The 25,302-nt window shown below is 41.3% G+C and overlaps 1 protein-coding gene across 30 annotated transcripts in view; it reads left to right on the top strand.

Annotated features, from left to right (window-relative positions):
- ABI3BP (ABI family member 3 binding protein) overlaps nucleotides 1-25,302 on the top strand; it is a 310,231-nt gene that overhangs the window by 95,923 nt on the left and 189,006 nt on the right. The window lies entirely within an intron of this gene.

Raw genomic sequence — 25,302 nt, 5'->3', positions numbered from 1 at the left:
GCTGGGGGTATGACCGCTACAGCAAGCCACGCATACTCAGAAGAGACCCATGGTCTGCTATGTTAAGAGCAGAGTGGGGCCTCAGGAGGATGCTGAGGCCTCAGAGTGAGTGGGCTTCCTTCACCTCCAGGCCCCAAAGCGGCTGCACCCACTGTAGTTCTGCCCCTGGTTATGAGCAGATAGTATAAACAGTCATTGACAGATAAGTCCACTTTTGTCAACATTTTTTTCTGTTATTGCACATAAATGGGAAATTTTTGTAAATTGTACCAATATCTTTTTTTAGTTTTTAGATATACTCAATATCTAGTATCCACACATTCTGGACCCCAATGCGGCATTATTTTCCAATGTCGGGGTTAGAGCGTATCGGTGTTGCAGGTAATGTTGAATTGTGTAAATTACATGCAAAACTTTTCTTGTAAGGGGTCCCAACCCTCATCCCCAGGCAGTTGACCGCAACCCTGTCCCTCGTTTCTCACAAAATGTGGATAATATCATGTACTTTTTATAGCCCTTGCTTTTGTTCCCCAGCTCAACAGAGTGCAACTGCAGTATCTAGTTACATGTGGATAAGGGAACATTGTAGCTCATTGCAAACATGTATATTGTTTGTTGTATATTTTCTTGATATTGCAGTGAATCTGTTATTCATTGTTCTTAAAGGAAAGCCAGGTGGGTTATGGGTAAGGATGAGATTCCAGGATACAGGTGAGGGGGGTAGCTACATTCATTCTTTCCCTCCTTTCTCTACAGAAAGCAAGAAACAGCTGGGGACCCTGTGATATTACAAAGTAGTGTAAGGGGTTAGTTTTAGGAGGGGCTGAATGCTACCCTTTCTTTGGAGGTGGGGGGGAGCAAATTATTTTCCATAGTTCTCCATAGGACTAGTCCAAACATTTTGTCTGAACCCCAGCAGGGGGCTTCTGAGGAAGCCCAGCTCATCTCCACTCCACTCTCCAACCCCCTGACCCAGCACCCACCAATGTTAAAAGAGGTAGAGAGACGGGTTTGCCTAGGGAGGGGAAAACACTGTGGAAATTTGACCCTAGATATAAGGAGGGGAGATGATGTTCATTCTGTGATTTGATTCCTGGAAAGTGCAGGATCTGGTGTTGATTTGCAATTCTCTACCAGTGAAATACATCAGCAGATCCATGGGTCGTCAAGTCAGGACAGCCAGGTGACTGTAACTTCTTAAGCTAATGGTGTAAGGTTGAGATAATATAGTGAACCTGCCTGGCATTTATTTACTGTTTGTATATAATATTCTAGTGATTGTTTTTATTGTAATAAATGTATTGTTTTACTTTCTAACTGCATTTGACTGAGTGACTATATGAACCATAGAAGGTACTGGGGTAGGCTTCCCCGGCACAGTAAGATACCCCTGGGTGGCCAGCCAGTGTGAAGTGAGTAAAATTGGGCCAGAAAACCTGGTATCTTTACAAGGGTGAATAAGATCATTCTGCAGGCAAGAAGAGACCCAGCATTAGTTCTAGTTGCTGAATTGGTGTTTATTAAAAGTGGATTACAATTCAGTCAGGAGATGATAGTCCCTATCATAAAGTTTGAACTTCTCACATTATGATGATGAGAACCAACATAATTCTCCTCAGTAGAAAAGGACCATGTTGTAAAACATGCTATCAAAATGTCAAGTTGTCCTATACCATATATCTCCTTCTCTCTCCCTGTCTATGTCCATGTCCTCCTTGTCACCAACATGTTCTTCTAGCTTCCAGCATCCCTTTGTGTGTTGTTCTCATTTCTGCTTCACCCTTCCTATCCCCCTCACTACCTGCTCTTATCTACATTTTCTCCACTCTCCTGGCTCTCCCAGTATATACTTACTGTCACGACTGATAGTGGGTGTATGACTGATAGTGGGTACCTGCTGTTGTTGGCGCAACTCAGAGGAAGGCGCGGAGTCTAACGTGCCCCTGGTATTCACCAGGAACCCCCGCAAGGAAGTATGGACTCCGCTGCAGGGACACGCAGGTCGCGGTCCTTCCTAGAGTCCACAGCGAGATACAAGGGGGTGTCAGACAGGCCGGTTCAGCAACGTTCAGGTAGAGGAGGTACAAAGGGTAATCCAGAAGAATGGTGAGGCAAGCCGGGTCGGTAACTTTCAGGTAGCGCAGTACAAAGGCAGAATCCAGATAGGGGTGGTCAAACGGTCCGGGTCAAAAGGGTCACAAGCAGCACGAGGAATGTCAGGAACAATACAGCAACTGGTACACACAAACGCTGGAGACAGGAAGACCTGATACTCTGGCACTGATTAGAGGACAGGAAGAGGTTTAAATAGTGTGGGGATCCAATCAGCATCAGCGCTGCAGCGCTGTCATGCCTGCCGCCAGGAATCACATAGCGTCCCGTTGCCTAGCAACGGGGCGCGTCATACTGCTAGGAGATGGATGGCAGGGGGGATCCGGAAGTGATGCGTCTGGTTGCATAGCAACCAGACGCGCGGTCAGGCAGTCAGGCGGCCGTGCGGACGGCGCCTGACAGTATACCCTCCTCTTCTTCCTCCTGTTTGAAGGAACTTTTTGAGAATTCTAGGAGCGTGAAGGTCCTGCTTGTCCACCCATGATCTCTCCTCTGGGCCAAATCCTTTCCAATGGACAAGAAATTGCTGTTTGCCACGAAGAATGCGAGAGGCCAAGATCCGACTGACTTCGAATTCAGTTCCAGAAAAGGTTTGTATTGGTGGGGGACGACCGGGAGGTCGATAGAATTTATTGAGTACCACTGGTCGTAGTAATGAGACATGAAAAGTATTATGACATCTCAGAGAAGGAGGAAGTTTCAATTTAAAGCATACAGGATTAATGACTTGCATGATGGTGTACGGGCCAATAAATCGAGGAGCCATCTTCATAGAAGGAACCTTTAGTCTTAGGTCCCGGGTGGATAGCCATACTTGGTCTCCCACCTTTAAGAGAGGAGTGGCCCTCCGATGACGATCTGCAAAGATTTTGTGATGCTGAGTAGCCTTGAGTAAAGCCGTCTTAGTCTTAGCCCAAATGAGAGAAAACTCCCGATAAAGAGTATCTACGGCTGGAACCGGTGAAGAGGACACTGGAAAAGGATCCGGAAACACAGGATGACTTCCGTATACAATAAAGAAGGGGGAGAATCCGGTAGACTCATGAATGTGTTGATTATGGGAGAACTCCGCCCAAGGAAGGAATTGAGACCATTTATTCTGGTTGTCGGAGGTAAAACAGCGGAGGAATGTCTCGAGATCCTGATTGATTCGCTCCGTCTGTCCGTTGGTTTGCGGATGGTATCCCGAAGAGAATTTCAATTCTATGTTCAATCTCTTACAAAAGGTTCTCCAAAACTGGGATGTGAATTGGACTCCGCGGTCCGAAATGATCTCCTTCGGGCAACCATGTAGTCTGAATATCTCCTTGATAAAGATATCTGCCAGACGACTGGCCGTGGGCAGTCCAGTTAGAGGAATAAAATGTGCCATCTTCGAAAATCGATCAATAACCACCCAGATAGTGGTAAACCCTGCACTGAGGGGTAGGTCTGTGATAAAATCCATGGCCACACTTTCCCAAGGAGCATCGGGGATAGGGAGTGGACGAAGAAGGCCTGCCGGAACTCTTCTACAAGTTTTGTGTTGAGCACAAGTAGTGCAGGAAGCAATAAATCTCTCAAATCGGCACGTACATTAGGCCACCAGAAGCGTCGGCAAAGCAGCGATGTTGTCTTCTTTATTCCAGCATGGCCGGCAATGCGGGATGAATGAGCCCACTGCAGGGTCTTGAACCGGAGATGGGGTTCCACGAATGACCGGCCTGGAGGAGGAGAGGACGTTTTGGTCCTAGTAAGGGCTACGATATTAGAAGGATCAATAATATGCTGAGGAACCAACGGTCTTAAACGATCGGAATCGTCAAATGAGCGAGATAATGCATCGGCACGTCCATTCTTGGCTCCCGGGCAGAATGTGAGCTTCATGTTAAATCGAGCAAAGAAGGATGCCCAGCGGGCTTGCCGAGGATTAAGGCAACGAGCCTCTTGAATGAACACTAGGTTCCGATGGTCGGTAAACACAGTAACAGGAAATATAGCCCCCTCCAACAGATGTCGCCACTCCTCCAGAGCCGCCTTGATGGCCAGTAACTCCTTGTCCCCTATTCCATAATTACATTCACTTGGAAGAAATCGTCTGGAGAAAAACCCACACGGGTTGTGTGAGCCAGCCGGAGACTCTTGAAAAAGCACCGCCCCAATGCCTACCGAGGATGCATCTACCTCTAAGAAGAAAGGTCGTTCTTGATCTGGCTGGGACAGAACTGGGGCTGAAGAAAATGCTTTCTTTAACGTTATGAAGGCAGACATGGCCTCCGAGGACCAAACCCTGGGGTTGGAAGTCTTCCTGGTTAAAGCTGTAATGGGGGCTATAATGGTGGAGAATCCCTGAATAAATTGGCGATAATAGTTTGCAAAGCCGATGAACCTTTGAATAGCTTTAAGGCCTTGTGGCTGAGGCCAGTCCAGAATAGCTGACACCTTGGTGGGATCCATACAAAGACCTTGACCCGACACGATGAAACCAAGAAAAGGTACCTGGCTAATCTCAAACACACATTTTTCCAGCTTGCAGTAGAGGTGATGTTTCCGGAGTCTACGTAAGACCTCCTTTACTTGTTCCCGATGAGTCTTCAGATCTTTAGAAAATATTAATATATCGTCTAAATACACTACCACAGAAGTGTATAACAGGTCATGAAAGATATCGTTAACAAAGGTTTGGAAGATGGCTGGGGCGTTGCAGAGGCCGAAGGGCATCACCAGGTACTCGAAATGTCCATCTCTGGTGTTAAAGGCCGTTTTCCATTCGTCTCCTTCTTTGATGCGAATCAAATTATAGGCCCCACGGAGATCTAGTTTGGAAAAGATTTGAGATCTACTGAGTTTGTCAAAGAGGTCGGAGATGAGAGGTAGTGGATATCGATTTTTGACAGTGATGCGGTTGAGAGGACGATAATCAATACAAGGCCGAAGAGACCCATCCTTCTTCTTAACAAAAAAAAAACCTGCACCCGCTGGGGAAGTAGATTTGCGGATAAATCCCCATTTCAGGTTTTCTGAAATATATTGAGACATGGCTGACGTCTCTGGACGAGATAAAGGGTAGGTCCTCCCTTTGGGGATGGGTTGGTCAGGAGATAAAACAATAGCGCAATCCCAGGGACGATGAGGAGGCAAGATCTCCGCTTCCACTTTACTGAATACATCTTGAAATTCCATATAGGCCTCAGGAAGGTGGGTTAGCTCGGAATGAGCCATTACTTGACATTTTGGAGGCAAGACTCTAGACAGACATTCAAAGCGACATCCTAAACCCCACGACATAACTTGAGCGTGGTCCCAATCCATCTGAGGAGAATGTTTTCTCAGCCACGGTAGCCCCAAGATGAGGGGATTAATGGACCTCGGCAACACCAAAAGTTGGATCATTTCGCTATGAAGTATTCCTACCCTCAACCGAACAGGAGAAGTCACGGAGAATATGGAGCCGTGAGTGACACGACTTCCGTCGACTGCCGTCAGAGATAACAGTTGGAGCAATGGGTTTAGAGGTATTTGGAGCTGCGAAGCTAGATCCGCCGAAATGAAGTTCCCGGAGGAGCCGGAGTCCACAAAGGCCGTGGTGGAAAGGTACCCTTGGGGGTGCTCAGGATGACAGCCATCTGAAATTCTGGGGAATTTTCTTTAGAATAGGGAGCAACTGTGGATTCTCCTAAAACGGCCTCCCCGCCACCGTTTAGGAGGAAGAGTTTCCCGGTTTCTTGGGACAAACTCTTAGCAGGTGTCCCGGATCTCCACAATACAGACACAGGCGTTGTTTGAAGCGTCTCTCCCTCTCTTCAAGGGATAATTTAGAGCGTCCTACTTGCATTGGTTCGTCCACTGGCAGGATGGGATTTTGGAACTGGGGTGCTAGCCGTGGTATGAACCGCTTGCCAGGAGAGCGTTCCTGCGTGCGCTCTTGGTAGCGCAAATCCACCTTGATGCACATGGAGATGAGAGAATCTAACTCAGCCGGGAGTTCTCTGGAAATTAACTCATCCTTAATCCGGTCCACCAGACCTTGCCAAAAGGTTTCCACCAGTGCTTCGTTATTCCATTTTAACTCGGAAGCCAGGGTTCGAAATTGAACTGCGTATTGCCCCACGGACAGGTCACCTTGGCGGAGGTTTAACAAGCTGGTAGCTGCAGAAGCAACTCTTCCGGGATCATCGAAGACTTTCCTGAAAGCTTCAATGAAAGAGTTGGAGTTATTAAGAAGTGGACCCCCTTGTTCCCATAAAGGTGAGGCCCAGGCAAGGGCTTGACCACTGAGGAGGGAGATGAGAAAAGCTACTTTGGTGCGTTCTGAAGAAAATGCCCCTGGGTTGCACTCAAATTGGATGGCACATTGGTTCAGAAAGCCCCTGCACTTCTTGGGATCACCGTCAAACTTTTCGGGTGTCGGGATGCGTACACCGGAGGCCGCTGTAGAGACCGTAACCACACTGGATGCTGTGGATGCCGCAGAGGTTATGGCTGGTGTAGCGGGTGCAGCATTCTGAAATGTATCGAAGCGGGTAGCAATCCCTTGGACACATTGTAGAAGATGCGCTTGGGCTGCTTCTTGTTGCTCCACTCGTTGAGCCAAATGCAGGAGTAGGTCACGAGCAGACGGTTCACCAGACCCCTCCGTTGTCATGGCCAGAGTATACTGTCACGACTGATAGTGGGTGTATGACTGATAGTGGGTACCTGCTGTTGTTGGCGCAACTCAGAGGAAGGCGCGGAGTCTAACGTGCCCCTGGTATTCACCAGGAACCCCCGCAAGGAAGTATGGACTCCGCTGCAGGGACACGCAGGTCGCGGTCCTTCCTAGAGTCCACAGCGAGATACAAGGGGGTGTCAGACAGGCCGGTTCAGCAACGTTCAGGTAGAGGAGGTACAAAGGGAAATCCAGAAGAATGGTGAGGCAAGCCGGGTCGGTAACTTTCAGGGAGCGCAGTACAAAGGCAGAATCCAGATAGGGGTGGTCAAACGGTCCGGGTCAAAAGGGTCACAAGCAGCACGAGGAATGTCAGGAACAATATAGCAACTGGTACACACAAACGCTGGAGACAGGAAGACCTGATACTCTGGCACTGATTAGAGGACAGGAAGAGGTTTAAATAGTGTGGGGATCCAATCAGCATCAGCGCTGCAGCGCTGTCATGCCTGCCGCCGGGAATCACATAGCGTCCCGTTGCCTAGCAACGGGGCGCATCATACTGCTAGGAGATGGATGGCAGGGGGGATCCGGAAGTGATGCGTCTGGTTGCATAGCAACCAGACGCGCGGTCAGGCAGTCAGGCGGCCGTGCGGACGGCGCCTGACACTTACCCACACAGCTTTCCTGCACACATGCATCTCCTCCAACCATTTTTTTTTTTCATTAAAAAGATTTATAGTACAAACACTTACATACATCTTCCCAATATCTCAAATTCTAATCATAATTTATAGTATTGTTACTGCAAATGCTAAATTCATAATGGGCAAATGCTTACACTCTCTTTGTCATAGATACAGAAATACATGTAGGTCTAAGGAACAAGGGTAAAATATCAGAAGAGCCCTATCTTTGTCACATCAATCTCTAAACATTCAAAACTCTTGCCAACGTGAGTCAATTGTAAATGTTATACTAATATTCTTAATAAAAGTTTTATAATAATATGTGTCCCTTAATGACTGGACTATTTTATCAAAATTGATACAGATTCTATAAATATTGTATATGTATCAACAGAAATCTTATGTACATTGTTAAACTACCTCATACTTTGTCAGGCTTGGTCAACCTGTGGCTCTCCAGATGTTGTGCGACTACAAGCCCCAGCATCTTTTGCCAATAGATAGCCAATACACTAAACTCTAAAATTAGGAAAGTCTTGATTGCCTAACAACACCTGTATACAGACTGGTACTTGAGAAAACTGGTTACTGGCTGAGTAAAGCATGTTGGTGAACTGGTAAGTTTGTACATGGCCATTGTTTTAACTGCTCTGAATTTAATCTGGGACTGGTGTTCCTAAAGGAGAGTTTTCATGTTGGGTGGATATTTCTCACCTTGTGAACTTGGAAACTAGAAAGTGTGAAAGTCTAGTCTGGTAATATGAGGATTTGGCTTGTAAAATTCTATTACATAGATTGAGGTAGTTTAACAATGTACATTGTACTTGTGATTTATGTGATACACACATACAATATTTCCAGAATCTGTGTCAACTTTGATATAAAGCTTCAGTCACTAAAGGCCACATCTATTGACAATATTACATTTTAGAGGGTTTTTGTTTGCCAAGAATAATAAAATTGATGTAATACTTGATTCACTTTGGCAACAGTTTTTACTTTTGATCTTTTAGAGGTTGATGAGAGAAAGATAGTGATCTCCTAATGGTTTTTCTCCAGTTTTTTAAACCTGGGGAGGACAGGGCTCCCACTTTTTATTATTAATGCCTATATTATTAACAGGTGACATTAACTGATTTTTTTTTTCTGTCCGTTTTTTTGCGAATATTTATTGTACGTTTCCTGCAGTGTATTTTGTAGTAGGGCTAAGCAGATCTGCACCCGAATTCATTCTTTCATCATATATTCAGATCCACTTTTGAATACAGGCGTGCGTATGCCCGGATTCCGTGCATTTTAAAACAAACACACATTGCACTCCGTATGCGTATCCTGTAGTGCCTAAGCATATATATATATATATATATATACAAGTTAACCCGTGCATGATACTCATGCATTCTAGTCAAATCAAGCTACTTAAGGTGTTAAAAAGGTTCTTGTCATGCATTTGGGCCATAGCCCAGGCCTCAACCACCAACCACTCCCCACTGTCACCCCCGGCAACCACCAACCACTCCCAACTGTCACTTCTCCTTCAAGAAATATATATTTTTTTTAAATCTTTATAAACACTTTTAACAATTAACAAATTAAATTAACAAATTAAAAACATCTTAGTATACCAAATTTCAGCCCTTTCTGAATTTTGTTTTCCACACACACTAAGAATTTAGTAGGTCAGTGTATAACTCCGCCCAGCAGGTGGTGCTGCAGCTTGGTTTTATTTTTTCCACACACACACACACACACAGACAGACTAACACACGCCACTAGACATTTATATATTAGATATATACTTAGGCTAAGGAACAGGGTGTATGTTGGGCAAAGAATCTGAGGCAAAGTAAAATATATTTTGGTAGTTGTACTTTTACTTACTATGTTTGCTTAACAAATAATATATTTTTCACAGGGTGGTACTTTTATTTCTAAGAATAATGTCCCCCACATCCACATTATTTGTATTTATTATATACAACAATCAATAGTGGATAGCATTATAATGTTGGTATATGTGTCCCTTTTGAATTTTCTCCTAATAAGAAATAAAACATGAAATCACACATGACTGGCAACAAATCTGTCTGCTATTACGGTTGTAGTAATATTTGAGAAAAAAGTAGACAAGATAAGGAATATACATTTGTTATGACTTTTGCCTTTAGTGTTTTTAGAGCAGCACTAAATTCTGATGGAGAGCATCATGGCAGCTCACAGTTTGACATGTTTCTGAAAATGGTTTAAGCAGGGATCAAGAAACAAAGTTTGTCCACCTGTAATTTTACTCAATTTTCCAATATTTATCAGCAGCAGCTATTTATATAGCACCAGTAATTCCGCAGCATTGTACAGAGAACACACATCAGTCCCTGTCCCATTGGAGCGTACAGTCTAAATTCACTAACATACACACACACACAGACCAAAAGAGAGACTAAGGCCAATTTAATAGTGGTCTATTAACCTACTAGTATGTTTCTTTAGTGTGGGAGGAAACGAAAGAACCCGGAGGAAACCCACACAAATACGGGGAGAACATACAAACTTCACACAGATAAGGCCATGGTTGGGAATTGAACTTGTGATCCCATGGCTGTGAGGCAGAAGTGCTGACCACTAAGCCATCGAAATTAGTTAAAGAAACATATTTGGTTGGTGTGTATATTTCTTAAATTGTGCTTTACTGTCTCAGTCAGACCCCCAGTCGTGCTTTTAATAATGCATGATGGGCTGTAGCTACGACTTGCTCTGCATATGGCCCCCACTAATGTACAGTCCAAGGTGGCAACAATAAATAGACACAATTGTGAGCACTCAGTGAATGATTGAGCCCTCTATGACATCACTAGTGTGCAAAACATATTTTTTCATTTTGATCACATACTGTGAGATGGTAGTCTGTTTATGCCACCACTGCTTTTTAGTCCACGTCCTCCCTTTTAGTTATCAAATTTCATTGCCTACAAATTTATGTGTGTGTTTGTTATCCTTTTATCATTTTAATGTAACCTAGATTACCCACTATCTAACTTATCTACCCAAAAGTCTCCAAAATAATTTGATGCTTTATAAAATGTTGATCCAATGCAATTCAACCACTTGTCCCAGAGACTCCTACTCAAAATGTAATATGTAGAACTATTCATAGATGACCCCTCGTATATAAATAGGCTTTGTTATTGCTCTTGAACTAGTATAGATAATAAAAAAATAATGCAATGTGTACAAACAGCAATAGCAACACTACTTCCCCCAATTAAAAAAATATGTTGGAATAATCATGTGGAGGGCACAGTAGCTGGCATAATTATGGGTGGCACAGTGGATGGTATAATCATGTGTGGGGGCACAGTGATTGGTATAAATGTGTTGCAACATAGTGGCTGCTATAATTATGTTTTGGGGCACTGTGACTGGTATGCTGTGAGGGGTTAGGGGAGGCACCAGAACTGGTATGTGGACCACTGCAGAGATTGAACAAGGGGGCCTTATAACAGATAAATCATCTAGGAGTCAGCCCCATGTGGTCTTAGACCAGCTCTGATTTCACTTTGTTTTATTATACATGTAGTGACATATGTAATTGTGTTTACTTTTAACATTAGGCACAATGACATAAAAGTAATCTTTCTTCAAAAGCATAACTCAGTTGGAGGCAAATTATTCTGTTTTATGGAAGTAAGGAACATTTTGTTTTATAGGATTCGTAAGTCAGTTTGAAGGCAAAGTATTTTAGACTGTAGACTTTGGGTTTAGTGCTTGAGTAGCCACGTTCCAAAACAAGCTGATATGTTTTAGCACACTTGAGTGGTTAACCACTAATGACATGTTCTGGTGGATGTTGTCAGGGGGCTAAAGTTAAACAGGATTACCTGCGATGAACAACGGGCTATATACACTACTCTGTTTCAGTTATATAACTATGTAATTGGGTGTCTTTTTTTTTTTTACATTGAACAGGGGCACAGCGCACAGCATATTTTATGCACAATCGCGCCCTTGTTAATGCACAGCACATAAATAGGTTCCACTTCAGTATAATTGACTATTTAATATACTCTCATGGTATATCTGCACAGATGTATGCATGATCATTGCAGATTTTTTTTTACTGTGTCTGAAATACATATGGCTGATTGTCACAACTTCCCATTTTACCTTCATTCAACTACTATGTTATTCCTGCAAGAAAAGCATACTTGACAACTTATGGCAAGTATGATCCGGGAGCCTGCCGGGGAAGGTGGGCGTGCAGGGGGCAGGGCTCTGAAAATCGCGTTGTTCACCGGGAATCGCGGCGTTTTGAACCTACATCTGCCCACTTCACTAGGAAGTGGGCATATCTGGGAGATTGCCACACTCTCCCGGGAGTCCATGAGACTCACGCGAAATGCGGGAGTCTCCCGGACATTCCGGGAGAGTTGGCAAGTATGAAGAAAAGGGACATTAGGCCCTGCACTTTCTTTCTATTTTGTGCCTGCACAGATAAAGAAAGTAGTCAAAATGAGTGGATCAGTATTAGTTGAAGCCACTTCCAAAGTAGCGTTAAACGCTGTCCATTTTTAGCGGCTTAACGTGGATCTAAACTAAAAAAATCAAAGCATTTGTTTTAAAACTCCATTAATGACATACAGTAGCTAATTATATGTGTGAAATTGATAAATGGATGTTTTATACTGACAAATCAATCTTGCATTTTCAGCCTCATCTGACTGAGATGTAATGAGAAGCTCTCTCAAAGTAGGCTCTGCTCTTCCTTATATAATGAAAGCAGAAAATGGTTTGTAATGGAAATGCTTTGCTTTGGTTGTCTGTTTTTTATAAACATTTAAAATTAAAACAGTCATATAATCTATTCACTTGTTAAGTGAGGCTGAGGGGTATATTAACTAAACTGCGGATTTGAAAAATGGAGATGTTGCCTATAGAAACCAGATTGAAGTTATAATTTATTTAGTGCATTCTACAAAAGAACAGCTATAATCTGATTGGTTGCTATTAGAGATGCTCACTGACCCCCGTGAACTGGTTTTGGATCTGGATTAGCTTCGTATTTTGGTTTTGGCAAAACCGCCCTTGTGTGTTTTGGTTTTGGATTGTTTAGAAAAAATCCTAAAATGTGCTAAAATCACATAATTTTGCTCTTTTTTTTGTTCCTACATTATTAGTAACCTCAATAACACTAATTTCAAGTCATTTGCAGTCAATTTTGACCACCTCATAGATCACAATATTATTTTCATACACTTTCCGACAAATACTGCAGCGATCTGACTGGATGGTAAGCAGCAGAGCAATGACACAAACACACTGCAGTTCCTAGCACATCTTGGACACATTGACACAGCAGTGGCAGAAAAGAAAAATGGGGGTCCGCCCTCCATCCCACCCCTCGCTATGTTGGATCTTATAAAGGAATTCAAAACTCCCGAGATCCAACGACGTCACAATGACGTTTTGCCTCGTTTTCAATTCCATGGGCGCGCGACAGTACCAAGCCGGCTCGGCTCTGTACTCGGATTCCCTAAGTTTGGGTCTCGTGGAACATGAGCATCTCTAGTTGCTATAGGCAACATCTCTACTTTTTCAAACCCACAATTTAGTAAACCTAGCCCTAAGAGTGGACATTCAGAGAAGTACGCCAGCATGCACTGAGAAACCTATGATTAATTGTGCCACACAGATCTATGCTGAACAGCATGCAGATGAGCTCACTGAGAGGAAAACCTGCGGCTAATGCAGGACTTTTACGCTTCTTGGGCCTGAGTCATTAAGGAGAGCAAAGCATAAAAAAGGAGTAACATTTGCACCTGGGAAAAACCATGTTACATTGGAGGGGGGAGGTAAATTTAAAATGTGGGGACAAATTCATAGTTGGGGTAGGACATGTCCTAGATCAACTTTAAATTTCAGTGTAATAATAAAGCTATCAAGTATTTGTGTGCTAGATGGAAAAACAGCCAGTATTTAACTTATGTGCAAAATAATAAACTAATTTGCACCCCTTTCATTGTAACATGGTTTGTCCCAGAGAACATTTACTCCTTTTTTGCCTTAATGACTCAGACCCCTTGGGCTAGATTTACTAAGCTGCGGGTTTGAAGAAGTGGGGATGTTGCCTATAGCAACCAATCAGATTCTAGCTTTCATTTATTTAGTACCTTCTACAAAATAATAGCTAAAATCTGATTGGTTGCTATAGGCAACATCCCCACTTTTTCAAACCCGCAGTTTAGTAAATCTAGCCCCTTGTCTTTAAGTGGTCACCTTCTTATTTTGCTGCAATGTTTATATGATGGCAACTTTGCCATCCAGCTTAGGTCCATGGAAGCAGCTCGGTGTGGAGCAAGGATACTCCTGTGACTTCTGTTGTAGATTTCTTGTCCATGTGTTTTCTTTTGTGTGATTTTATATATTTAATAAAAATATATCCTTTTCTTGCTTTTTCGTTGCTTCTGGTGGAGTGCAATTTTTTAAATTGAAAACAAACAAATTGAAACTCTCAGTGTGAAGAACATTTCTTATGATGGATAAGTTCAGTTCCTTCATATGGATTTACCTACTAGGTATTATTGAACAGCCATGCATAACATATTTGCTGTAGACTTTCTGTACATAAATCATAGGCTTGCTAAACCAAATCTGCTGTAACATTGTCTCAAATAGAACACGTATGTTAGTAATTGTGAACAGACTTGAAATAGCTTTCAGACCAAATAGCTTGTTTGTTAAAATCTTAAATGTATAACAAAAGAATTCGAGAAATGGACATACAGTAAGATTATTAATCTAAAACATGAATTCTCCATGTTTGGTGTACAATGTTTTGTTTCAATGAAACTAGTTTAACCTAGCTCAAGTTACTGTAATGTAAATTGCTCTGACATATAAATTGTCTTGATTGTATGCTCCATCAAATATCTAACCACAACTAGTACTATGTGACAACAGGAGGCTAAATGGGCCTCAGATACCAAAGCTATGTTTAGTGAGATTGGTACAGCTGGCTGATCAGGATTGTCTGTCAAAATATACCCATAAGTGAAACAGACGTATTCCAGTATTCTCTGTGATGTTTAAGTTTACTAAACGGGAGCATTGAAACTGCAAATAATGATATTACCTTACCTGCAGCCAATTGTCAGGCCGCAGGCCTATGGATATGGGAGTGGAGCAAACACTAACCGGTATTAGCACTACTGGACTAACAGGCGCAGAGTCTAACGTGCCCCTGTTGTTCACCAGGGACCCCCGCAACGAGGTTTGGACTACGCTGCACAGGGCACGCTGGTCGCGGCCCTATTAACCAGTCACCAGTGTAGTGTAGAAGGGTCAGACGGTCCGGGTCACAGCAATCGGGAATAACCGGTACAGAGGGTAATCCAAAAGAGTAGTCGCCAAAGCCGAAGTCCCAGAACAGTATGGGTCACACAGAAGAATAGGATGGTCGCCAAGCCGAGGTCACAACAGGTAATCAAACGCAGGATACTCAGAAGAATGGAGGATACTGAAGCCAGGAACACTGGTGGTGAACCTGTTACTCTGGCACCCTAATGGCGCCAGAGACAGGTTTAAATAGAGGTCTGGATGCACTGATTGGTGGAGAGGGAGAGGCGGAACCTCGTGGAGTAGCGGCGTCCCGTTGCTTAGCAACGGGACAGAGGACAGGGCGCAGGCGCCCGAGAATCCGGAAGTGAAGCCCCGGAGCGGCCGACAGAGAGATCAGACGTCTGTTCCCCGTCTGACAGGAGATCAGCGGGGATGGCGTCTGACACCAAGGAGGTGGGTTTGGTCTACTTTCCCCACATTGCTCATTCTACCTAATGACCCATCACTCATGTTCACATCTTTCGAAGTGTATTCTACTAGGATTTACAACCCATTCTCTATGCGTGTTGCGAAGATCTATAGTCCCTCTGGACCAGACCAACAATTTCTTGAACATTACTCTGTCTTGCTCCATCATTTATTATCCTCTGACATCCCCACCATCCATTACGGGTGATTTCAACATCCCCATCGATGATCCACATTCTACTTGTGCTTCAAATTACTCTCTGTAACTTCCTCCCTCACCCTCCCCCAGTGAACAGACTCCTCTACTCATTGGGATGGCCACTGCCTTGATCCTGTTTTCTCTAGACTATGCTCAGTTTCTGATTTCCTTAACCCTACTTATCCCCCTTTTGGATCATCCCCTTATCAGTAATAAGCTCTCCTGCGTTAGTTTAACCTCTCTGCTATCAAAGTGTACCAAGCCTCCACATACCCACAGAAATCTTAACTCTGACTTTTCAACAGCTTTTCATCTCTTTGAAACACTTTCTCTCCCTAATTTCTACATTTTCCTCTCCTGGTATGGCAGTACCAAATTTCACCAAACCCTAGCAACAGCCCTTGGGCCCTTCACACTCCATGTCAACTAAGATGTCAGATGTGGCAAACAAAACAAATACGACATCTTGCAAAGCAGAACGTGATTGGCATAAATATTGTACCTCTGTCACGAATCACCCTACGAGTTAAGTTATCAGCCCCTGTTGTTGATGAGAGCTTCACCTTTAGCAATGACTTTCCCATAGAATCAGATATGTTTGCTGGTACTTGGTTGTCCCCAGGACTTAATTTCGAGTAGTGATAATTTAACTCAGGAAAGTGGGCACCACTAAGGATTTAGCAGTGGGATGCTGAGCAGAGATCTCTATGGCAACGAGATGTAGGATGCACCAGGACCAGTATATACTGAGTTGCAATAGGATGTAGTACCAAGCTCCACCAATATAACAGTTTGGCAATGTAGAGTAGAGATTGAAGTTGGGGAGCAACACAGTGCAAGGGAAGGTGGCAGAACAAGATCGAGCTGTCAATCTGGAAACACTGCTGACACAAATGCGTTCGATGGAGCAGATAGCGGGCACCACGATTCTGCAGCAGGGTGGTGGTCTCACAGACGAAAAGCAAAGTCAAACAGGCAAAGGGTCAGCCCAGGCAGTAATATACGTAGTTTGGATCACAAGCAAAAGGTCTATCCAGGCAGCAATCAGAGGTAATCAGGTCACAGGCAGAGGTCAAAACCGAGTATCAGACAGGAGCAGAATACGCAGAAACACAAAGAACAAGTGTGTGAACGTTATAGCCGGCAAAGGCTCAGTGAAACTGACAGGTGTCAGATTGAGCTGCAGGTGAGAGAAGTTCATGTGATCACACCCAGGCTGCCAACAACACTGCAGCAGACAAAATGAACCTCAGACAACACAGACTGTCTCAGGGCAGCTGGCTGTCCTTAACAATCTCTAATGATATCTTCATATATAGTGCTCTCTGTCAATCCCATCAATGCTCTGGACACTACCAAACAAACATACTTCCAATGTATCATCTCTGCTCGGGTTTCTAACCCCAAATACCTTTTTAGTACATTTAAATCTCTTCTGAATCCTCCCTCTCCAAACCCTCCGACTATGCTCAGTGCACAAGATCTTACTTCCTACTTCAAGGACAATATTGATAAGATCCAGCATAAAATGGTATCCTCTTCCTTGAAAAAACAACCAGTTCAATTCTTTCCATACACTCTCTGGCACCTTCTCTGCATTTGATCTCACAATTAAAGATAAAGTATCTACTCTCTTCTTATCTTCTTACTCTACTACCTGTCTTCTTGATCCTATACACTCATAGATCAGTCGATTCCTGTCTCCTGTGCTCATCCCAATCTTAAATAAAATCTGTAATCATTCTCGCTCTCTATACTGGTATCTTCCCATCATTATTCAAGCACACAGTGATCTCTCCTATTCCGAAAAAACAAGATTCTGTCCCAAACACACTCTCAAATTACCATCCCATCTCTCAGCTCTCATGCCCCTTAAAGCTTCTTGAGGGAATTGCCTAGACTCTCTTCAGAAGCTTTTTTTCCTCACAAAACCTTCAGTCAGGCTTTTATTCACAACACTCTACAGAGACTGCATTGACTAAGGTTGTCAATGAGTTGATCACTGCATAATCTAAAAGCTATTACTCACGTCTAATTTTCCTGGGTCTATGGGCCGCATTTGACAATGTTGACCACTCTCTTTTCATACAAACGCTCCAATTCCTAGATTTTCAGAACCCTGCCTTATCCTGCTTCTCATCCTACCTAACTAATCTTTCAACGAATAAGCTTGGTATTCCCTCAGATGATACCCAAATTTAGCGATTTACTCTGGTACTCTCACCATCTTTGTTTGTCCGTGTTCCTGAATATCTTTCTGCCATTTCACCTTGGATGTCCTTTCGCCAACTCAAACTCAGTTTTTTTCAAAAACAGTGCTAATAATGTTCCCACCAGCCAATAGAAGCTACTTTTTTGACACTCGTATTTTAGTTGACAGCATGACAAAAATCCTACCCCTCAAGCTTTCTTTCTAGGTGTAATCTTGTGTTCCCGACATCCAATCTATATCTAAATCCTAGGCAAAGGATGACTAAGTCCAAGGCGCAAACCAATGTAACAATATGAAAGGCAGCTTGTAGCAAACAAAATAGGAAACTCCAAACCCTATCCAATATATATATATATATATAAACAAACAGCAGGTTTGCAGACAGGCGCCAATCACAAAATATATACAAAAACAATAAATCCAAAACATTCAGTAATGAAACAAACAAAATGTCCAAAAAATGGATGAAATAAGAATCCTACGTTCCAAAGGGCAAAGATGATAAATCTTCTAATAGAGTTCCAAACACTTCAGGAATCCTCGTGGGTCATTCATAAGAAAAAGGAGAGAAAAAACAAAACATAGTGAAATCCACATATATGGCAAGATGAGGGGGGGGTCAATAGTCCCTATATACTCCGTGCACTAATAAGTAGACAGGAACACCTCATGTGATGATGGGTTAAAATTAACCCCTCAGGGTTGCACACTCACCAAATGGCATAGTATAACAAGCCCGTATCAAAGATGTAGTTCCTTACAATGATGGGTCCTCTGGTGTGGAGTTTCACTCGATTATACCTGACTTCTCCAGGCGATAAGATACAGGTGAGTGGTAAATGCTTACAGAGAAGCAGGAACTGGCTAAGCAGGAACAGAGAAAGCAAGGCAGTTTGTCCAAGGTAACAAACTTAAACAGGCACAGAAACAAGAAACATTAATGACCAGCCTGCCCCCCCCCCCCCCCCCCCACATCTTGCCATATATGTGGATTGCACTATGTTTTGTTTTTTCTCTCCTTTTTCTTATGAATGACCCACGAGGATTCCTGAAGTGTTTGGGACTCTTTTAGAAGATTTATCATCTTTGCCCTTTGGAATGTAGGATTCTCATTTCATTCATTTTTGGACATTTTGTTTGTTTCATTACTGAATGTTTTGGATTTATTGTTTTTGCATATATTTTGTGATTGGCGCCTGTCTGCAAACCTGCTGTATATCTAAATCCTGTTACATTAATCAAAAAATCATTTCCAGAATACGCACATATCTTACACAAGACATTGCAAAAACTTTAATTCATGCACTCATCATATCCCATATTGACTATTGCAATACCATCATATTGGTCTTCCCCAAACCAATTTATTTAGCATGGAGCAACTAGATTGATTTTCCTTGAAAAATCACTCTTCCACTGCTGATCCACTCTGTCAGTCTTTACATTAGTTTTGTTTTTTTTACCAAGTCAATTATAAAATACTTATACTAATATACAAGGACATTAGGAAAACGGCACCACCATACATTTCCTTACTTGTTTCAAAACATCTCCTGCAGTGCAAGCTAAGAGGGAGAGGACCAGGAAAGAGAAACAAAGGCCTATAATGCAGCAAGTTCTGATTCAATCATACAAAGCAGAGCTGAACCAGAGACAATCCGATCGAATGTTCCAACAACCTCCAGTATACTAACAGACCTTATATACTCCTGGGGGTTGCTGTGAACTCATTACTGCTGGGATATTTAGGAGGAGAAAACAAGCTCAGAATGGAGAAACAAAGCAAAATACATCACAGCACCTGCTCCATTAAGCTTAAAGGCTAAGGAGCAGACACTAAAGCCTTTCTGGGTTCAAACCTGGGAAGGACCTTGCATTTCCAGCTTCATAATAACTTTGTGTCAAAACATTATTTACATATATTATTACTATTTATTATTATTATTATTTTATTTGTAGGGTGCCACAAAGTTTTGCAGTGTCATACATGGCAGTAGTACAAATACAGTTCAGATAAGTAAACAAAAGTTCACAAAAAATGTACAAGTAAAAAAGCACAGGTAACAAATACATGTAGTAATTTAAGTGGGTAAAAAAAATCTTGCCAAAAGGAATTCCTGGGCAATTATAAGGATGGCAAGGGTAGCCGAAGGAGACATAGGGAGGGGTAGGAAACAAGAATGAAAGAGGGCAGGAAGGAAACAAGAGGAAGCAGGGCCCTGCCCAAGGGAGCCTACAATCAAAAGAATAAACTCAGTTTTAGGGGTACCAATCAGATTATAGTTATCACTAATTTAGTACATTATACAAAATGACAGCTAGAATCTGATTGGTTACTATAGGTAACATCTCCACTTTTTCAAATCCGCAGTTTAGTAAATATACCCCTTAGTCTTCCGATCATTGGCAGATATCAAGCTCACTACTTCCTTTTCAGAAGATACTTTTTAAAAATTGATTGTGCCTTGCAGTGGGATGTAGGCTGTTTAATTGCTAATTATCAGTTGAACAAGGTCAGGTAGATGGAGGAAAAAACACTTTTTTGAACACTTACAATCTTGAACACAGATGTTTTGAGTAAAACAAATCTTGAAGATAACATACTAGCATTAGCCAGGACACCATATTCTGTCTTTCTGTTCTGTTCCCCTTTCATATTGCTCAGTAACTCTTTGCTAGTCTTTGCAGCTATAGATTGATGGAGCGTCTTTAATTCTCTGTCATTATATTGTATACTTGCTTCAGAACTAAGAAATATTGACTGATCTCTAGCGTTACCTGTCATCAAGTCTGGCAAAGGTCAATTCACCGTGCCCCATATTCTAAACATATTTTATTTGTGAGCAAGTGTTTTCTCTTACAGCCACAGAGTTACTTTAGCTATATAAACCTTTACTGGTATACATAGATTGTCTCCATATTTTTCCTGTTTAAGTACCTGTGGAGGTAATGGTACATATGGATGTTTAAGCTACTGAGAATCTGCAAGAAAAGAATCTCGGATAATAAGGAAATGACAAGGTCATCTGTCTGTGTACCAATTTACGGTGCAAAGAAATATTTTCTCTTCCTTTGAATTTTATTGTTGTGTGTTAAAGAGAAGCTAAAGATCATTGGCCACATTTGAGTAGAGCTATTGGTGCCATGTACCACGCATAATGTGTGTTTTTTACTCAATACATCTGTGTTCAAGAAAGCTGTTTTCTCTAAGGACATGTTGTACCGCACGTCACTAGTTGGTATTTTTATTTATTGTCCTTGCGTCTAGTGCGGATATGGAGCTTTGCTTGTGAAATGCTTTTAATGGTCCGCAGCTTTTCTGGCAAACACCCATAAACTTCAGCATATTTTACCTTTTTTAAGATGAAATATTTTTACAATTATATATACCAATATAGGGGGGTTTATTCTGATATACATTATCCAGAGAGTTCTGAAAATAGGGGAAAACAATGTACAATCACTCAAGCCGTGCCCTTACCTACAAAGAGATATAATTGTAAGAAACTACATTCTCACTATGTGACCATCATGTTTGATTTAAATAACAACCATAAGTTGTAGTAACTACTTGGATTACTTGAAAGAGAATGTTTTAGTGATGTCTTTTGGTATGTATTTTGTCTACATGGAACAGCTGTGTTATAGTATAAATGATATGAGAAATGTATAATGGGGGAGTGATCTGCAGATTTGGACTTTTTATAACTCTGTTGTTTGAGCTTTGATATGCCCCAAAGAGCCAGTCATATTCCTGGAAAGGAGGGCTGTTAAGTAAATGGTTTTGGTTGTAAACACGCATGCATTTATTATTTTACATCTAAATTTCCATTACAAACACTTTTCAAACTGCACTCATATTAAGTATGCAATTCTGTGAAGTTGGGATACAGGAGAAAGGAAAAGTTTGGTCTAGGATTTGGATTGGTTATGTTTATAAAAGACCTTTCTCTTCCAAACTGTACTGTCTTTTGATATGTCAGTTAGTTTACTAATCTTTGCCAAATGTATAAACATAAATTAATCTCTGGTGCTGAAGGGCCTACAGTGCCTTCAGACCATCGTTTTCTAAGTATCCAGTGTTGGTTAAATTTTAAGGACATCTAAATGGAAAATGAAAATAATTATATTGTAGAAAAATGTATTCTAGTTCGCTGTTGATGCTTTTTAGTGCTTAAAATTTAATTTGTACTTTCCCCATCACTACATTTTCTGCATGAAAGTCAACGTTCAACTCTGTGTTACTGGCCGCTGCAATCAAAGCTTGGATTGGCTATTTAAAAACACGCAATTTATAAAGTGATGACAATGTATAACCAGATAACAACATGAGTGTTTATTAGTTTCTCAACTCTCAAATCTTATGGTAAAGCAGACTTTTTTCAGGGCTGTTGTAACAAACAGTCATATTGATAATGACATTCTGACAGACCAGTAAAGCTAAGGTACTTTAAAGCAACAACCCCATTAAAAATAAGGTGTTTTTTTTAACATAAATAACTGTGGCAGGGTATAAGAGGAATGTTGGTATTTATTATTTTCCTTGGTTTGTTTCTGCAGGCTGCTACTAATGATGTTTAATTCTGCACAGTGTCATGACTTCCATGACAACCATTATCACATGGCACATACTGTAATGAGCAGAGAGGCTTTGAAACACCCCTCTGAGCTCTGTCTGCTCTTTGCAATGTAAAATTCACCCCTTCTCCTCCCCTTCTGCTGTCACATGACATGCTGAGAGCTGCACGCCTCTGTGTCTATGATTAGCAGCCACATTTTTTATTTATTTTTTTCACCTCCAGAGAGATTTTGAAAAGGAGATGATTATTTATTGACAGAAATCTAAGAAAAATGACTGATGTATGCTTAAAAGTTACTTAATTTGCTATTTAAAGAAAAATAAATATTTTGTCTAGGTGGGATTTACGGATTTAAAAACATAATATCTTCATAAAATTAGCAAAGTTTATGCAGTACATGAATAAGGTCTGTGAACATATCTTAAATCATACGAATTCAAGGGTTCCCTTCCCCATTACTTCAAGTTCAGAGAAGCTTACACATTAACCTATAATTAGAGATGCTCAAAACATAGAAATTCTTTAAATTTGGCCAGTTCGATGATCTTAAACATGTTTGTGGTACAATCTTGAATTTAAGCCTTGAACTTTGCTGTTTGAGGTTTGCTATTCACATTTATAAAATGTTAAAATAAGCTATAAAATGTTGCCTGTTTGAGCTTAATGGCCACTTTTAGCAAGTTAAAGGAAAGTTACTTTGCTGTTTGAATTACAAACCTGTGTTAAGGTTTCCTGTTTGCATGCAAGTGTTGCCATTTGCATTTGAAAACTATTTAAATGTATCCATCAAGCTTGTATATGCTTAAACATATATAATGTGTGTCCTGTACTTGCTATTTTGAAAGTTTATAGTGTTTTTTAAAGCTGTGCTTCATGCTGTTAACTTTGACATTCAGTCAATTGCTTACCAGTCAGTGAACAGGGTGGGGTACGAGTTTCCAAATGACTGAATTCCGTCAGGTGTGTAAGCGACGTTAACATAGTGAATGCTGTAATTACGACATGCAGCAAATACGGACTTGATGAAAGAGTGACAGGCGAGAATCCAGGCAAAACAACATCCCGACACTGACGTCAATTCCGAGGGTAACAATTGCATTACTGCTATTAAGGGGGCAATGCGAGGACCCGGTTGCTGTATAATGTTATTTAGTTAGGGTTGGACATTATCCAACTGGCGGGTCCTCTTAATAACAGCAATGTAACGGTTGCCCTTTGAATTGACGTCCATGTCGGGATGTTGTCTTTCCTGGATTCTCGCCTGTCTCCTTTAAGTCGGTATTTGCTGCATGTTGTAATTACAGCATTTGCTATGTTAATGTCGCTCATACTCCTGTCGGAATTCAGTCATTCGCAAAAATAACTACCACTGAGTGAACATACAAATAAAGTATTAGTCTAGAGACCTAGACTGCTTGCTGTGGAAACAGATGGGTTTATTATTGCAATAGCAAACTATGTAGACATTAAAGACAACAAACTGTATGTAGCAAATGCCATGTGCTTTATTTACCAGTGTTAAATTCAAATAAATGTCAGTACTGTGACTGTGTTGAATGATGATACAAATGTAAGAACCAAAACATAGATACCAGAATACCAGATATCCCTGGAAATACAGGAGGTTTCTGCAGCATACAGCTTCCCTGGGTGCAATACAAATGCATTGCGACAAAATGTACAGATTTTTAAAATGCTGTGTAAAGTGTTTGTTTCAAAGATGTTGGTTCAGCTAATATATTTAAATGAGACTGTGTTTTATAATTGGTATTATCTGTTTGTGTAACATATTAGATTGGCATCATGTAAGCTGCTACCATATGCAGCAAATTTGTAGGCGCAGCGCTGCCACACACATTATTCAGGCAGTAGCCAAAACAATCCGGCTCAACCAGGGTCCCTATTCAAACTGACCCTTGTGCCCTTCATATAGGAGAATCAAAATTACTTTATAGCACAAGAAAGCCATCTGTGCTCTAAAAATGTAACGTTCCATTGTTCTGCTATTTTGGTGTTATTAAGAACAAACCGTATGTCTGAAGGTTGAGACACTTATGGAAATACAGGCTTGTTATATTTATGAAATTAAAAGATTAGGATAAAGATTGACATTTTTATTTCAATATTTGCCTTTGAAAATATCAGTCATTGGCAAAATACAATGAATCGGACCACATCTATTTCTGTTGTCTGCTCCCAAGCTTATGAAGACAATCAATCATTGTAGGGCTTTGATGTCTTATATTAGTGAACAAATCTGTTTCTCTTTACTAAAATATTGGTGGAAGCATTTATGATCTGGCACAATCTGATCTAATCAACTTGAAAATTCTGGAGTCACTGAAGAAATAACATATATTGCATGAGATTAAAATGACATAAAATCTCTGTAAAAGGGATGTTTCCATCCCTTTTAAAGGAATAGTGGGAATGCTGAACAAGCAGAATTGTGAGGTTGGCTACTATGGAATGTTCCTTCTGTGACATTTCACTATTTTCAATCATGTTCCTTTAAATCAGGTACAGCGTCCAACAGTGACTTAGGTCTTACAGCATGCTTTTTTCTTCTGATATTTCATGTCTCTTCCAATCTGCCATTACCAAATTACTGTCAAATACAGTGGTCTGGTTTTAAATACTAAAATACAAGTAGCCTTAAAGAAGCCGTTGCGTATTATATTAAATGTATGTAATGTATGTAAGTGTTGAACAAGAGTACATACAATTTCACATATTCTCACATGGTTGAAGGTCGTTACAAATGCTCAATTTTTAGTCCATTCGTACCTTTGGCAATGTCTGCGATTAACAACTGGAGCAGTAAAAGATTTAAATGTGGCAGAAAAGCAATCTAAATGGTAACGATCTATATGGTTCATATGCCAAATGTCATCTTAGTTCTGTTAATGGTGGCACTAACTACTCACCAGATTCAATAATGTGCTCACCCCATTTTGGTCATTAACTACACTAATTTAACACCGATCTATGAAGCTTAATAATGATGAGGAGGTAATCACAACCATTGACAAGCTTAAGCTGTTGTAGCTGTGAAAATGACTTATTTAAAAATTTTTGTTAAT

Source organism: Mixophyes fleayi, chromosome 2 (genome assembly GCF_038048845.1).
Source record: "Mixophyes fleayi isolate aMixFle1 chromosome 2, aMixFle1.hap1, whole genome shotgun sequence".
Lineage (NCBI taxonomy): Eukaryota > Metazoa > Chordata > Amphibia > Anura > Limnodynastidae > Mixophyes > Mixophyes fleayi.
The sequence above is the reverse complement of the archived record's forward strand: the minus strand, read 5'-3'. Positions and strand labels throughout refer to the sequence as shown.